The sequence below is a fragment of the Chiloscyllium plagiosum genome, unplaced genomic scaffold (assembly GCF_037043375.1).
Source record: "Chiloscyllium plagiosum isolate Xiang-an unplaced genomic scaffold, Cpla_swu_hap1 HiC_scaffold_29, whole genome shotgun sequence".
NCBI classification, from domain to species: Eukaryota; Metazoa; Chordata; class Chondrichthyes; order Orectolobiformes; family Hemiscylliidae; genus Chiloscyllium; species Chiloscyllium plagiosum.
Window position 1 is genome coordinate 57,830,487 of NW_028270167.1, and position 16,928 is coordinate 57,847,414.

At 44.1% G+C, this 16,928-nt stretch overlaps 1 non-coding gene across 1 annotated transcript; it reads left to right on the forward strand.

The window, feature by feature from the left end:
• Window positions 1-5,910: 5,910 nt before the first annotated feature.
• trnah-gug (transfer RNA histidin (anticodon GUG)) lies at window positions 5,911-5,982 on the forward strand. The gene has a single exon. It is a non-coding gene; the product is annotated as a tRNA-His (tRNA).
• The last annotated feature ends 10,946 nt before the right edge of the window (window positions 5,983-16,928 follow it).

The window sequence follows — 16,928 nt, forward strand, 5'->3', positions numbered from 1 at the left end:
TACATTCAAAGTCAACCAACTTATGCATTGTTTCCCCGCAACTTCCAACTGACTACATCCCACCCAAACACCTTTGTCTAGCCATACACCGTCTCTCACCTTGTGAAATTTATTCCTTGTACGTCGCCAAATGTGCCTTTCCAAGTATTTTGAAAAACAGATTCTCGGAGTGACAGTGATTCTGCTCTCATCATTTCTTTGCCCTTCAAAGGTTTTGTCAAAGGTTTGAATGCCTGACGTCGAGATGTTTACTTACTTGAAAGAGGGAATTTTCCACCTATCGACTCTGTCCAAACATTTCATAATGTGAAAAAGCCCCACTAAGTCTTTCTTGGTTCAGGGATAACTGTTCTAATTTTTCCAAGACAAAAAGTGAATAGAATCTCATCCTTAGTAGACTCCGTCAGCATCGTCTCTCATGGCGTTACCCCCCAGTAAACACCGTCATTATCCTCTCCGATAGAATCACAGAATCCTACAGTGCAGAAAGAGCAGTTCAGTCAATCAAGCCGGTGCCGACACTCTGAAGAGCATCTCACCCAGACCTACCTCTCCTCCCTATTCCCGTATATTTCACCTAAAGAAGGGATAGCCCTCCCCCTTACGATTTTAAATAAACATGTTGGACTATAACCTGGCATTCTGTGACTTCTGACCTTGTCCCCAAGTAACCCATGGCTGATTCAATCTTAACATGCTTAATTCACTCCCTGGACACGAGAGGGTAATTTAACTTTGCCAATCAATTTAACTCTCCGACCGAACAGCAGTGTGAATTACTGAGTCAATGTTCCATCATAATGAGCAAATGCTGGATAATTTTTTAATGGTTTTATACCCTGGTAACGCAGCCTCATCAAAGCAAATCAACCCAAATTCAATGTATTGAAACACTACCCTATGCTTTACAATTTCATTCGTGCTGCGGGAAGTGTTTCTGCAATCATAGTTGAATGTTTTTACGCTGTTTCTTCCTCACCTTCGTGCTTCCAGTAAATACTTAAATCCAGAACAAGTCTGTCAAATGATTCTCAATCCAACACAGTCGCAAGATGCAGCGTGCAGAAGTCACGTGTTTGCACGTTCACTGACACTCTGCCTCGCTGAGAGCTGCAGCCTCACCTTCCCCTTCCCCACCTTGATTCAGGCAGCACTGTCCTTCCTGTGAACATGCCCCATCGAGAATGGAAGGACAGGTATTTATACCCGCCCTTGGGAATGGAGCGTCAGTTTTAAAATATTTACTCTGTCCCAGCGGAGTATTGAGCCCTGTGACAGGCGAGGAGACTAACCATTATATTACCAAGGAGAAGAACGTCAAAGGAGGCTTTTTAGCCAATTGTGCCCACACTTGTCAAAAACGACTGATTAATGAACTGAATCACATTTTACAATGTTTATCCCACCTTATATATTTTGGCATCACAAATTCACATTTGAATATTTATTCAGGTCAAAAGGGTTTCAGCCTCTCTAAACAATACAGCCAGCATATACCAAATTCCACCCCGCCCCTCCCCGCTGGCTGATAAAGCTTTTCCACGCATCTTCTCAAACCATTCTGCCATTTTCCTTAAATCTCTGACCCCAGCTGATCGATCCCTCTATCAATGGGAAACTCGTTTAGTCAACCCTGTCCACACTCTAACTCAATCATGTCTTGTCTACATCTCCTTTGCACTGCGACAAACACTTCACTCTGTCCTGTCTTTCTTCCTAACTGAAGCCCTTCAACCCAAACAATATCCCGGTAAATATTTCCTGCAATTTTCTCAGTGTGATCACATCCCTGCTATAATGTGACTTGTACAACTGCACACAACACTCTTGCTTGGGCATAATGAGCACTTGTTTTCAAATTTCTGTATTAGTCTGAGGGCGATTCTGGCTCAGCAGAAATTATTACCCACTCCTAACTGCCCAGAGGGCAGTTGAGACTCAACCATATTGCTATGAGTCTGAAGTCACATGCAGTCCAGACCAAGTAAGGATAGCAAATTCCATCCCGAAATGATATCAGTGAAACAGATTTTATTTCGAGAATTGTCAATGGATCTATAGCAGTCATTAGACTCTTCCTTGCAGATATTTATTGAATCCAAATTTGACAATCATGGCATTGTGGGATTCAAGCCCGAGTACCCAGACTATTACCTGGGTCTCTGGATTATCAGTCCTACGAACTTACCACAAGACCAACGAAGAAAGACACAAAAGCTGATCTTTTTCAATAAAATGTCTTTTCACCGAAACTGCCTTGAGTATTTTCCATGAGCCTGACGCTCCAATTTTCTCTGGCCTATGTCAGTAAAATCTGCTACATGGGGATTGATTTCACAACCGCGGTATCAGAGAAACTGCGGCACAGCCGCCCAGATCCAACCGGAAATGGGGATGGGATGAGTGCGCAGAGTTACTCTATGGCTCCAGTGATGCAACAGGTGAGCGTGCGGTCCATCTATGATGGCATAGAGGCGCAAGAAATTCCTAGTTTGTCTGTGCTTCTGATCACGGGAATAATTGCCCCCGTTCATACTATTATAGCGATCTACAGTGCATCTTGCTAAGAGAGCTGAGTGGCATAACTGGAGCGTGTTGAGCCCTTAACTTTGCAGTGGTGGGTTTAAAAGATGATTTTGCTATTTGTATCAGTGTTTTCGACACTGGTGGTGGCAGGTGCATTTGCTTGCATAAGCTCAGTATCAGTTTCTTCCACACAGACAAGACTTCAACCTGGAGAAGTTGGTGTTGGGGTGATATTTTAAACTAATGATCCTTGGCGACTTGGACACGGAAAGGATGATGTTTAAGCTCGACGAATAAAACCTGGAATGCAAGCCTGACCTCAGAAACAGAGATCATACATTTAATTTTTTGAAATCCCATTCATTCGTGTCCCTTATGCAGAGGATTCTACCATCTTCACCCAGTCCTGCCTACGAGAGACTCCAGGACCAGAGAAAAATGCGCTGACCCTTGGTTCAAGAATCCCCATCGTGTGGGGAAGCAGGCTAGTCGGCTCTTCCAGTCCACACGGTCCATCTGAAGCGCATCCCATCAGACCCCACGGTATTCTCTATCCCATAAGCCTGCATTTCCCAATGCTGATCCCTGTAACTGGCACATCTTTGGTAAGAGGAAGAAATAAAAACGTAAACACAGAGAGAATGTGCAGACTGCCCACAGACAGACACCTGAGGCTGGGATCGCACCCGGGTTTGTGGTGCAGCCAGGCAGCAACGAACGAGGGGCGAAGAATAAATGTTGTCCTGACCAGTGATACTCAAACCCTGTGGGTGAATGAGAAAGAATGAAAACACATTCACAACATGGACAACAGGATTTGTATCCGTGTGGACACAATTTGAAAGGATTGTTGACCCTGGGTAGAAAAAACGACGCTGATACCACCGAGATAGCAGGCAAATGTGGGAATTGCTGGAAGGGATTCAATTAACCACAGAAATGCAAACTCATTTAATCAGTAACACTGTGGAGAGACCGTTCACCAGTCCCGCGTGTGGGAAGGGATCACTGAGCAAAACAACCTCCGGACAATCCAGCAGGATTACATATTCCATCAGGTATTCGATTATGCTGTCAATGCTGCTGTTAATCCCAACCAGCTATTTGTTCCATAGCGTCAATCATAGAGTCATACAGCACGATGGCAGACTGGCCCGTCAGTGCAACCAATCCATGCTGAACATACTGCCAAACTAATCTACTCCCATCTGCCTCCTCCTGTACCCGATGAGTGGTTATAATGCCCTTGTAGTTTTATTACTGAGTTGTTAATCCAAAAAAACAGGTAATATTTTGGGGACAAAGAGTTCAGGTCCTGACATGACAGATAGTGGAGTTTGAATTCAATAAGCACCTGGAATTGAAGTGTCTCGTGATGACCTGAATCAGTTGTGTGGAAAATCCCATCTGATTCACTCATGCCAGTTCGGGAAGCAAACTATCATATTCATCTGCTCTGTGCCACAGGAGACTCTATATGGATAATATCGTGGTTGACTTTTAAATGTCCTCTGGGAAATAACTGATGTACGAGATATGAATAAATTTATTTTAAAAATGCCACTTTCCCATTCATGTTTGGAATCAACTGTCCATTAACTATTGCAAACATACCCTCATCCATCACTTCCTCAGCAAGTTAATTGCACACGTAAAACACCTTCCTTAAAAAAAAAGCCTCACATGATTTTTTTTTTAAATCTCTCTCTGTCATATGCCTTCTCACCTTGAAATCCCCGTACTCGGAAAAGGCAGCTATCGTTAACTCTAACTTGCCTCTCAATAATTCGTAAACTTCTGTCAGGTCGCCGTTCAAACCCCTAACCGAGAGTGAAAACAGTCTCAACTAGGAGACAGTGAGAACGGCAATGAGAGATCAGAGTCCAGAGTGTTGTGCTGGGAAAGCACAGCAGGTCAGGCAGCATTTGAGGAGCGGGAGAATCGACGTTTCGGGGAAGAGCCTGATGAAGGACACTTGCGCAAAAAAAATATTCTCCTGCTCCTGGGATGCTGCCTGACCTGTTGTGGTTTTCCAGCACCCCGATCACGAATCTGAAAATAGTCTCAGCCTATCCAGCCTTTCATTATAACTCAAACCTTCCACACATCGCAACATGCGTGCATACTTTTCTGAACGTGCTCCAGCTGAATAATATAATTTCTACAACTGGGCGACCAGAACTGAACATAATATTCCAGAAGAGGCCTCATCGCTATCCTGCAAAGTTTCAACATAACGTCCCGACTCCTATACACAAAGGACTGAACAATGAAGGGAAGTATGCTAAATGCCTTTGAAACACCTTGTCTGTAGGTGATGCAAACTACAAGGAATTATGCACCTGCACCCCAAGATTCTGTGTTCTCCAACACTACGCAACTTGTTGTCGGACCAAAATGCAATACCTTCCATTTATCCAGGTTGAACTCCATGTTACATTTTTCAGTCCAACGACTCATTGGATTAAGATCCTTTTGAAACTTTGATAATCTTCCTCACTGTCTCCAATTCTGGCGTCGCCTGCAAACCTACGAATCATGCCTGCAGTGAGTTCCACTGTTTTCTCATGTAGATCAATGATTCATATTTACTTGTAGTGGCCGTGATTTATCAATGTGCAAATCATACAACAGTTAGTCATGCAATTAACAATGAGGAAGAAAGCCGCAGACTGCAGGGAGATATTAAACAATTGGAAATGAAAATGGTGAAAGCAATTCATTCCAGGCAAGTTGGTGACAGTGAAGCAAGTTCAAACTTCAAACCAGCCGCCCACGCTCCAGTTGTGGCACTCAGCTGTCTCAGCAAGATGCACTGTAGATTGCTATAAACGGGAAAAAAAATACCTTCTGCCCCGTCTTTGACCAGGAGGACTCCCAATCTCGGAATTGCTTGCGCCTCTAACCCGTCATAGAAATGCCGTGCATTCACCGGATGTGTCACTGGAGTCCTCGAGTATCTGTGCGACCTCATTCCCATCCCGACATCCAGTTGGATTTTCGCGACTGCGCCACTCAGTTCTTCTGATTCTGGGGCTGGGAATTGGGACTATGTGGCCGCAGTGGTTACTGCCTTGTGTGGGGAAACTGATGAAGTAGCCGATATTAAACTGCATTACTATTGAAGTATACATTTTGGCAACAACTGCACCGTCCCCGGAGTTTTTGATGTTTTGGAGAAATCTATTTATCTCAGCCTTCAGCATATTAATGATGGAATCACCACAGCCACTGGGGAAACCGATATTAAACGGTCATCCCATTCTGAGTCCCACATATCTGCCACTGTTCGCTAAGCACTGATATTGTGCATTTGGTGCTCTGCCTAACATTGCCTATGATACTGTACTTATTGCACACTGTCAGTGTGCACGTCTGTGAAATGCCGTGATCGTATAGTGGCTAGTGCTCTGCGTTGTGACCGCAGTATCCTCGGTTCGAATCCGAGTCACGGCAATAATTGCTCTATCTGTCCCAGTTTTTGTGAAACACAAAGGAATCAGTTGTTTTAACATGGTAATTTTCTCCAAGGTGATGATCTTTTCCCTTCAAATTCTGCTCTCTCACACCTCTGTGTTTCATATGTCAGAATTCAAATCCACCCGTTCTCAGAGATTTCTCTCCCTCCTTCGATCACGAATGGAACTTTCCGTCCCACACCCCCATTTCATTAATTTAGAGTTGCCGGTGTTGGACTATGATGTACAAAATTAAAAATCACACAACACCAGTTTAGAATCTAACAGGTTTAACTGAGCACTAGTTTTAAGAGCGCTTGCTCTTTCATCACGTGGTTGTGGAGTCATTTCCTATTTTATTAAGCCACTGCAGAATCTAACACTGACTCTCACATTGATACCATTCAGTTTGTGCTGCTGCGGTCACTGTTGCTGAGTGAACGTGCCCCAACCCCACCATCGGGACCTGCAGACCAGTTGATCCATTTGTTTACCGCAGGTAGCAGCTTTTACCGATATGGACTTGCGATTATTGAGGGTCAAGCTCAGGAAAATGACACAGGACAATATCGAGGAAAAGCGACTTCATTGAGAAAGATTAGTTTCACGGGTTTTCTGCAATGGCTGAGCACTATTACCACGGGACTGTTAACTCAGACACCAAGTAAATGAACCAGTGACCCGGGTTTGACTCCAACCATGCCAGGTGTTAGACTTGAGATTCAATAAACATCTGGAATTACGAATCTAATAACATCTATAAATTCATGGTTAATTGTTGAAAAAACAAAACCATCGGGTTCACTGACGTCCTTTGAGGAAGGAACATGACCTGGTCGGGCCTCGATGTGACTCCAGACTCATTGCAATACGGTTGAGTCTCAACTGCCCGCTGTGTAATTAGGGATCGCAATCAATACTGCCGAGCCAGCGACGCCCTCATACTGTAACAAAATCGTAAAAAAAAATTCATTGGGCTCTAGCTAGATTACTGTGTGCAGTTCTGCAATTCAGAGTACTGCATGAATGTGATCGCACTGGGAACGTTGCAGTGGAGATTCACTGGGATATTGTCTGGGCTGAAGAGTTTCAGTTGTGAGGAGAGATTGGACAGACTGGGGTTGTTTGTCGCCGAGCAGAGGAGATTAGAGAAGACATGACTGAGATGTACAAAATAATGAGAGATGTGAATAGGATAGACTGAATGAAGCTTTTGTTATTGATGGAGGGATCAAACACTGGGGCCAAGAGATTTAGGGCAAAGGCAGAAAGTTTTGAGTAGATGTGCGGAAAGGGTCAGAGAGGTGGAAACCCTTCCAACCTGAAAAAAATGGAGATGTTAATTTGCGATGCCAAAGCAAATAAGACTATGGGCTAAACAATGGAAAACTTGATTCAGGTCGTTAAGCAGTTGAACAAGTGCGGCCACAACAGGATGATGTTGTTGTCCTCCACAGTATCGTGGTTAGTGTCCCCTCCTGTCACAGGGCTCAATCCTCCGCTGGGGGCATCGTAAAGGTTTTAAACCTGTGGCTCTGTTCCCCAGTGAAGGTTATTCATGCTTGGCCTTCCATTCTCGATTGGATATGTCACAGCAAGGGCAGTGCTGTCTGAATCAGCTGGGGAAGGACTGCAGCTCCTGGAGAGAGAGTGTCAGTGAAAGTGCAACACGTAACTTCAGCAAACTGCACATTGTGTTTGTGTTGCAATGAAAACCAGTATATAGAGTTGTTCCTGACTGATGTGTTTATTTAAAGCAGGAATCTGAGGAAGAAAACAGAGTAAACCAATTCAGATCTGAGTGTAGAAACATTTCCTGCAGAACTACTGAGGTTGTACAGCGCAGAACCACGTTTGCATGCATTGAATTCCGGTTGATGGGCGCAGCTTGCTTTCACTCGGCTGAGTTACCAGTGTGTAAATGATACAGATAGTGTTCAATGTGATGGTACCTTTGCTCAGTGGTTCGCACTGCTGTTAAGTCTGTAGGTTATGTGGATTGGCCATGTTAAATTGCGCTGATGTGTCCAGGGAGTGAATTCAGTAAGTTAAGTGAATTAGCCATGGGCAACGCAGTGATAAGGTCAGCAGTCACACGATGCCAGGTTTTATTCCAGCAGGTTTATTTGAAATCACAAGCCTGAGCCTGCGGGGATAGAGACGGGAGCTAGATCTAGTTGAGATGCTGTTCAGAGTGGTCCTCCAGACTCGATTGGCTGAACTGCACTTTTTGCATTGTAGGGAATCTGTGATTCTATCAGAGAGGACACTGTTAGCGTTTACTGGGCTGCTAAGACATTAGAGACGATGCTGACGGCGTTCAGTGGGGATGGAATTTTATTTATTTGTGTATTGGAAAATTTGACACTGAACCAAAGAAAACCTAATGGAAGTTTTCCAGAGTATTTGAGGTTTGGAGAGAGTAAATAGGTGGCAAATTCACTCTTTCAAGTTCGTATATTTCTGAACGTCAGGCTTTCAAAACCATCGATGTAGGACAAAGAAATGATCGGAGCTGAATTTCTGTCTTTCAGAGAATTCGTTTCCAAAATATTTGGAAAGGCAGATTTAGAGACACACAAGCAGTGAGTTGCACCAGGAGAGAGATAGCCTGTGGCCAGGTAAAAGTGTAAAAGTGGGGTGTGGGGGGTTAGAAGATGCGAAGAAACAATATCTAATTTAGACGACTTCAGATGCAAAGAAATATCGGAAACGTCTGCAGCTGATTAAGATTCAGCAAAAAAAAAACTCAGAGTTTTGAAAGGTTTCTATTAATATTCCACATGAAGCATTATAAATGGAACTGAGCAGATTTTGTATATTGCCAAGGAAAGCTATTCCATGATGAATAGGAAGTGATCCGTCTCTTAGAGATCGATTTCCTGATTTAATCCCATGGTCTAAAGGTGGGAGGAAAATCGCCATGATGTTGGGTTCATTTGACACCACTGAAGTCTACCAAAGTAACTGAGCATCAAAACTGGCATCATGTTTTGTGGTTTAACCTTCTGTTTTTCTCATCAGTATTTTCTTTAAGCTGAAATAAATTCGGAGCAAAATTGAATGCAACTTTTAACGTTCCAATCACATAAATCCAATTCACTTCCGATCATTGCAATGAACAGAGTGAAGTTGCAGCAAAATTAATAAAATGAAACGAACAACACCGCATTTTCGGGAATTTTACCCAGTTCAGGTTCAGCCATATGAGAAAGCCCATCGAGCTAAAACATCACCTTCACTTCTCTCTCCGTATATACTTCTTCACGTGAGACAGAAACTGTCTGAAGAAATTATGCGTCAAGACTAAATGTGCGTGTGAATGCGACGGGAACTTCATGTTTGCTGGTTCATTCTGAGACAGTTCCGACTCGGAATAAATCAAGGACAAGGTATTCCTTCCAAGAACGAGGCCAATCTCTTGGATTTTGCTGGTATTATTATTCCACTGAAAGCAGAAACGTAATGGCGTGGATTCGATTCCGCTCAGGGAATTTCTCATCCCCTAGGTGCACCATATGTAATCTTGATGTGGTCACATGTGGCCCATGGGCTGAAGTGGCCCAGAGGTTAAGGCGACGGGTTGCTCTTCCATTGCGCATGTGTGGAGTTGAATCCTTCTCTGACTGTTCCTTCCATCATAAGCAGCTGTGGTTTCCCTTTGTGCCTCGTATCTTTAATGTACATTGGATGGAGAATCTTGCTCTTGCCCTTCATTGTACTGGAGATTTGTGATAAATCGATACCTCATCAAAGTTGTAATTAAGCAATTTGATTCTGTTGTAAGTTACATTGGGATAATGAAAAGGAGGGCAACGTTTCTTTCCTCCTTTCATTCCATCTTGTCTTTCTATGTATTTACATCGAATGAAAGGGGAACAAATAAGGAGAGATCGGGTGCAATAGTTTATCCATTTGGGTTGTGAATTTTAATATCACACTCCACACAAAGTTCTGATCAGTATTTTAAACAGTCAATTGAATTGGAACCGCAGAAAACTTTTACAATGAAACGAATCATTCATTCTTTCACAGCCTTTTGCTGTGTGAATCATACCGCGATCCATCATCCAGCGTGGTCACCAAGTTGCCAACAACATTAGATCCACCAGTTTTCTTTAGCAATAACAACTTCTGCACATATCCATCTGTGGTGTGCCCAGTGCCATTTATGACTCCAAGCCACAGCACATTTCTTGTTCATCAGTTTATGAGCCTAGTTTCGGATCTGTCTGATCAGTTTGAGAAACCTTTTCTATCACTTAATCCCATCCCCTCAGAATTCTAAATTTATAAGTAAAATAAGGCGTTACATCAAATGATGTAGGATTGGAAGTCGGCCATTCAGCCCATCGAGTCTTCTCCACCATTCGATGAACTCATGGCTGATCTGATAATCTTCAACTCTATTCTCCTGCCTAACCTCGATAATGCTTCATCGACTTTCTGATTAAATATCTGCCTGGCACAGTTTGAAAATACACAACAAATCAGCCTCAACAACAGTTTCAGGAAAGGGTTCTACAGAATCACTGGGCCCTGAGCAAAGAAATTCCTCCTCATTTCTGAATTAAATAGGCAATATCTATTTCTGAGTTCATGTGCTCTGGTGCTCTCCTCATACCAGAGGGCAAACCATCTGCCCGTATTTACCCTGTCAAGGTCGCACGAATATTGAACGTTTATAATTGTTATTATGTGATTATAGAGCTCCATTTTATACAGAGTTGGCACCATGTTTGGAAATCTCTGCTGTCCCTTATAGCGTCCTTACATATTATTAAGGCAGGTGGAGAAATTTATGTGAGGCAACGGTTGAAACTTCAAGCACAGCCGAGAATTGGAACTTGAAATCAGCTAGCGATTGAAATCAGACTGGTCCACACAAGAACGAAATAGAGTAGCTATAAATCTGACAAATGAGAACCTAATCATATTCCATTGACATTCAATGGCTTTACTGTAACCAAATTCCCCTGTGTCATCGTCCACGGAGCTAGAATTTGGGGAAAACGGATCGAGACCGGCTATACAAATACTTTCACAACAAAAACATGTCTGTTGGTAGACAGTTTCGGATTGTAAACTCAACTCATTGCTCCGTGAATCCTACATCGTTTGCAAGGTACAAATGAGATGTGGAACAGAACTCTCTCCATTTGCCGAGATGGGTGTGACTTCAACAACACTTAAGGAACTGGACACCATCCACGACAATGCAGTCACTTGCTTGTACCCGAATCAATACCTGAATATTTATTCCCTTCACCGTTAAGGCACAATAGCAGCAGAGTGCACCAACTACATGATGCACTGGAGTAAGTCATCCGAGAATTTTCGAACGAAGCTTCAAAGCTGAACAACTTTACTGACTAACAGGACAAGGTTGGAACATGCAACGAAACGCCACCATTTGCAAGTTCCCCTCCAAGGCCAATAGCAGCCTGACTTTGAAAGGAATCAATGATAAACTCATTGAGTGGTGAATCAGTCTTGATGGGCAAAGTTGCATACTTCAGCCCTCCATCTTTAATCTAAAAACTTAATAAATGTTGATTAATGCAGTGACCAGACTTTTGCTCAGACCTTTAGCTATTCCCTAAACTGGTGTTTGCTGAAGTTCTACTAGCTGCAACAGTCTGTGGTCAACAACAGAAAAATCCAAAATCCCTCTCAATCAACTTATTCCCCTCAAGATGAAAGTGGTGCTGGAGAAGCACAGCAAGTCCGTCAGCATTGAGGAAAAATCAAAGTTTCGGGCAAAAGCCCTTCATCAGGAATGAGACATGCAGGCTATGGGGTGGAGAGATAAAATGGAGGTCGTGGACCTGGGGAGAAGGTCTCTGAGAGTGCAGTAGATGGATAGACGTGGGGGTTTACAGTGATATGTCAGGGAGGAAGGTGGAATGGATAGGTGGGAATGAAAATACACAGGTGGGACAGGTCAGGAAGACGGTGCTAAGCTGGAAGGTTAGAACTGGGGTAAGATGAGGGAGTGGGAATGAGGAAACTGATGAAGTCCACATTGATGCCATGGGGTTCAAGGGTCCCGAGGAAGAAGATGAGGCATTCTTCCTCCAGGCATTGGGTAGTGAGGGAGTGGCGATGGGGGTGGCTCTGGATCTGCATATCCTCAGGAGAGTGGGAGGCGAAGTTGAAATGTTTGGCCATAGGGCAGTGGAGTTGATTCTTGCAGGTATTTCTGAAGTGCTCTGTCAGAAGATATCTGGTCTACCCAATTTAGAGGTGACCGCATCTGGAACAGCAGATACAACAAATGAGATCTGTGGAAGTGTGGGTGAACCTTTGATGGATGTAGAATGCTCCACTGGAGCCTTGGACAGAGGTGAGGGGTACGATGTGGGTGCAGGTTTTGCAATTCCTTCGGTGGCAGAGGAAGGTGCCGGGAGGGAATGGTGGGTCATTTGAGGGAATGGACGTGACTAGATAGTCGCGGAGGGAAAGGTCGTTGAGGTAAACAAATGGGTTTGGGGAGGGAAATCTTTCCCTGGTGGTGGGGTCAATTTAGAGGTAGTGAAAATGTCGGCGGATGATGTGATTTTTGCGGAGATTTGGTGGAATGGAAGTTGAGAACCTTCCTCTGTCCATGATCTGTCCTTGTTGTGTTTGGAGATATGGGGTTCATGGATGGACGTGCAGGACATGGATGAAATGCGTTAGAGGGCATCTTAAATCACATGGGAGGGAAAGTTCCGTTCTTTAAAGAAGAAGGCCATCTGCTGTGTTCTCTTGTGGAACTGGTCCTCTTGGAGAAGATGCGGCAGAGGCGGAGGAGTTGGGAACACAGGATAACATTGGTGCAGTAGGTGCGATGGGAGGAGTTGAAATTCAGACAGCTGTGAGAGTTAGTGGGTTTCTAAAAAAATATCAGTAACACTGACCTCCAGGGATATTTTTCACTCCCGACCCCTATCCACTTTCCGCAAAGACCATTCCCTCCATGACTACCTAGTCAAGTCCACACCCTCAAATGACCCACGCTCCCCTCCCGACACCTTCCTCTGCCACCACAGGAATTGTAAAACCTGCGCCCACAACCCCCCAACTCCGCCCACTGACCCAAAGAAGCCTTCCACATCCATCAAAGATTCACCTGCACTTCCACACTTGCCATTTATTGCATCCGTTGCTCCTGATGCAGTTTCCTCGACAATGGGGCCACCTTTTCGGAGAACGCTTCAGAGAAAATCTCCAGGACACCGGCAACAATCAACCCCAATGCCCCGTGACCGAACACGTCAGCTCCCCCCGCCACTCTCCCGATGACATGCAGGTCCTGGGCCTCCTCCACCGCCACTCCCTCACCACCTGACGCCTACAGGAAGAACGTCTTATCTTCTGCCTCATGACACTTAACCCCATGGCATCAATGTGGATTTCACCAGTTTCCTCATTTCCCCTCACCTCCCATCTTACTCTAGTTCCAACCTTCTAGCTTGGCACCGTCCTACTGAACTGTCCCACCTGTCTATCTTCCTTCCCACCTATCCACTCCAACCTCTTCTCCGAACTAACACTCTTATCCCCACCTCCATCCACCTATTGCTGTCTCAGCTAAATTCTCCCAAACCACACCCCACCCATTTATCTCCCCAACCTCGAGGCTCCAAGCTTTATTCCTGATGAAGGCCGTTTGCTCAAAGCGTCATTTTTTGTCTGCAACTCAGATGCTGCCTGACCTGCTGTGCTTCTTCAGCACCACTCAATTCTTGACTCTGATCTCCAGCATCTACAGTACGCACTACAACTGATTCCCTTGTCCATTGATATTCAGCGATCATGAATGTCCACTCCAAGATCACTTTGTCTGTCTACACCACACAAAATACTCATTGCTATTGTTTCTTTTCCCCAATTTCGTTCACACTCATTGATCTGAATTCAATGCAATTCGCTATTTCTCCTTTCCATCTTATTGATACATCCCTGCAGTCTCTGACATTCTTCGTCATAGTCAACTACGCGACCAATTGTTGAATCATCAGCAAACCTCTGAATCATAGCTCCTACAACTAAGTCTAAATCATTGGTCTACATCAAAAAACAGTGGAACTCCACTGGAAACACACATACAAACATGGTTCATTGCTGGTTGGGGTTAACAGCTGCGATAACAGCAGAATCGTACTCCTCCTGTAATTTGGAAACTTGCTGTTCACTCTGTCAGTTGTTCTCCAGAGTGATCACTTCTCACATATGGGTGTGGTGAGTCACCTGTGCGCATTGTGACTGAGCAAGTGAGTTTACACCTCAGCGGGTAATTGAATCCCTTCCAGCAGTCATCCCATGGCCCTGACTTCTTGGCGTTGCGGGTATCCTTTTGTCTATTTAGTTTGATAAACAGTTGAATTCGAGTCCACACAGGCACGATTCCCATTTCCCCCGTTGTCCATGTATGTTTATGCTTCCTTATTCTCCCACGAAAAGTTGTTATCATTTGTCTGAAGACCATTAGTTCTTCATTCGTAATTCACCTTGAACTGAGTCAGAGGGTATTTATGGGTGAACCACATTGTTGTGGGTCTGGAGACACGTGTTGGCAGGACTCGTTATGGTCGGCAGATTCCCCTTTCGAAGGGACATGAACGAATGCGTTTTCTGCATATTAAAGTAATTGTCTCTGTTCCTGAGGTTGGGTTCATTTTCCAGATTTTGTTCATCGAATTCAAATAACAGCAGCTGTCACGTTCCATTCTTCAAAGATTACTAGCCCAATAGATCGCCGCAGCACTAACAACTCCCTGCTGCATTTCTCCATTCAAAGAATGACATTGTCATTTTCGATTATCTCAGATGGAGAGCGAATACTACGCGTTCCTGTGTTGGAATGGAAGAAATGTACAATGGATTGGAGTGTTTACTGGAGCAAGAGACTGATGTGGAGACGATGTGAGCAAAATCAGTTCTTACTGTCAAAGTAACAAAATACCGTTTTGTTAAGGAAAATCTCTTAGAATGCTTTCAATACATCGGCCTCTCACTTAAGGCTTCAGTAAGCTTCTTCTGAGCCAATCCTCAGTGCTGGTTAATGCTGCTGCTGAATCTTAATAATATAATAAATTGAGACCAAGATGCCCTTCCACCTCGCCTTTGACCAGAAGCACTCCCATCCTCAGCATTTCACACGCTTGAATAGATAGACAATGTCTTTTCGCTGGTGGCGTGGAGACCAGAACTAGAGGGCATAGATTTAGGTTGAGAAGGGGAAAATATAAAAGAGACCTAAGGGGTAACCTTTTCATACAGAAGGTGGTGCGTGTATGGAATAAGCTGCCAGAGGAAGTGGTGGAAGCTCGTACAATTGCAACATTTCAAAGGCATTTGGATGAGTATAAGAATAGAAAGGGTTTGGAGGGATATCGGCAGAGTGCTGGCAGGTGGGACTAGATTAGGTTGGGATATTTGGTCGGCATGTTTCCATGCTGTATATCTCTATGACTCAATGTCCGCACCTTTACCAATCATGTCACTGGTGCCACAGAATAGCTTCACGTGCTCATTTCCGCCCCAACTTCCGATTTGATATTAGCGGCTGGGCCACAAAGTTTGCCTGATTCTGGTTCTAGGAACAGGGGTTATGTGACTGACTGCAGCAATGGGTACCTCCTTGTGTGGATAAGTTAGTGAAGCAAAAGTTTTAAAACTCATTGTTATTGAAACATACATTGCACCAATATCTCGCACTATCCCCTGAAACTTTTTGTTTCTCGAAATTCATCAAACTCAGTCTTCAACATGCAGTCCGATGGAACCACCACAGCGTTTTAGGATATCGAATTAAAAATTCAGCCAATTCTGAATTCCCACATGTCTGCTATCCCTCGCCTAATATTCCTGTTGTGCATCTGCTACTCTTCCTAACATATCTTCTGTCACTGTAATTATTCTTCTTTTTAAACGCGTGTCTCTGCATGACTCAGTAATGGTTTCAATGATAAAATATTCTGCATTGTGGCCGCAGTAAGCTCGTACTAATCCGAGTCACTGCATTATATTCCTTGTGACTCATGCAGAGAACACACAGAAAGAAATTAGTTGATTTTACATGAAAACATTCTCAGAGATTATGATTACTTTGCCACCAAACCCCTCTCTCACACACACATCTCTGCGAGTCATATATCAGGATTCAGACTCACCCCTTCTCGGATTCTTCCCTCCCTCCCGCAATCACATACCTCCTTTAAGTCCCCCCTCCCATTTCCCTTGCAATTACTTTCACATTGACCCCGTTCAGTTGGTGTTGCTGCACTCACTGTTGTTGTGAGACCATGCCCAAGTCTCACCATCGGGACATTCAAACTAGTTGATCCATTTGGATACCGCGGTTGTGAGATCACTCCTCATGTCGCAGCTTTTACTGACATGGATCAGCGATTATTGAAATATCAGGCTCAGGAAAAGGGCACAGGGCAGCATTGAGGAAAAGAAACTTTATTCAAAAAAACACCAGTTTTTTGTCGAATTGCGCATCATTTATTTCATAGAACATAGAACATAGAAGAATACAGCGCAGTACAGGCCCTTTGGCCCTCGATGTTGCGCCGATCCAAGCCCACCTAACCTACACTAGCCCACTATCCTCCATATGCCTATCCAATGCCCGCTTAAATGCCCATAAAGAGGGAGAGTCCACCACTGCTACTGGCAGTGCATTCCATGAACTCACGACTCGCTGAGTAAAGAACCTACCCCTAACATCTGTCCTATACCAACCACCCCTTAATTTAAAGCTATGCCCCCTCGTAATAGCTGACTCCATACGTGGAAAAAGGTTCTCATGGTCAACCCTATCTAAACCCCTAATCATATTGTACTCGAGAATCAATTCAACCCTAAACCTTCTTTTCTCCAATGAAAACAACCCCAAGTGCCTCAGCCTTTCCTCATACGATCTTCCTACCATACCAGGCAACATCCTGG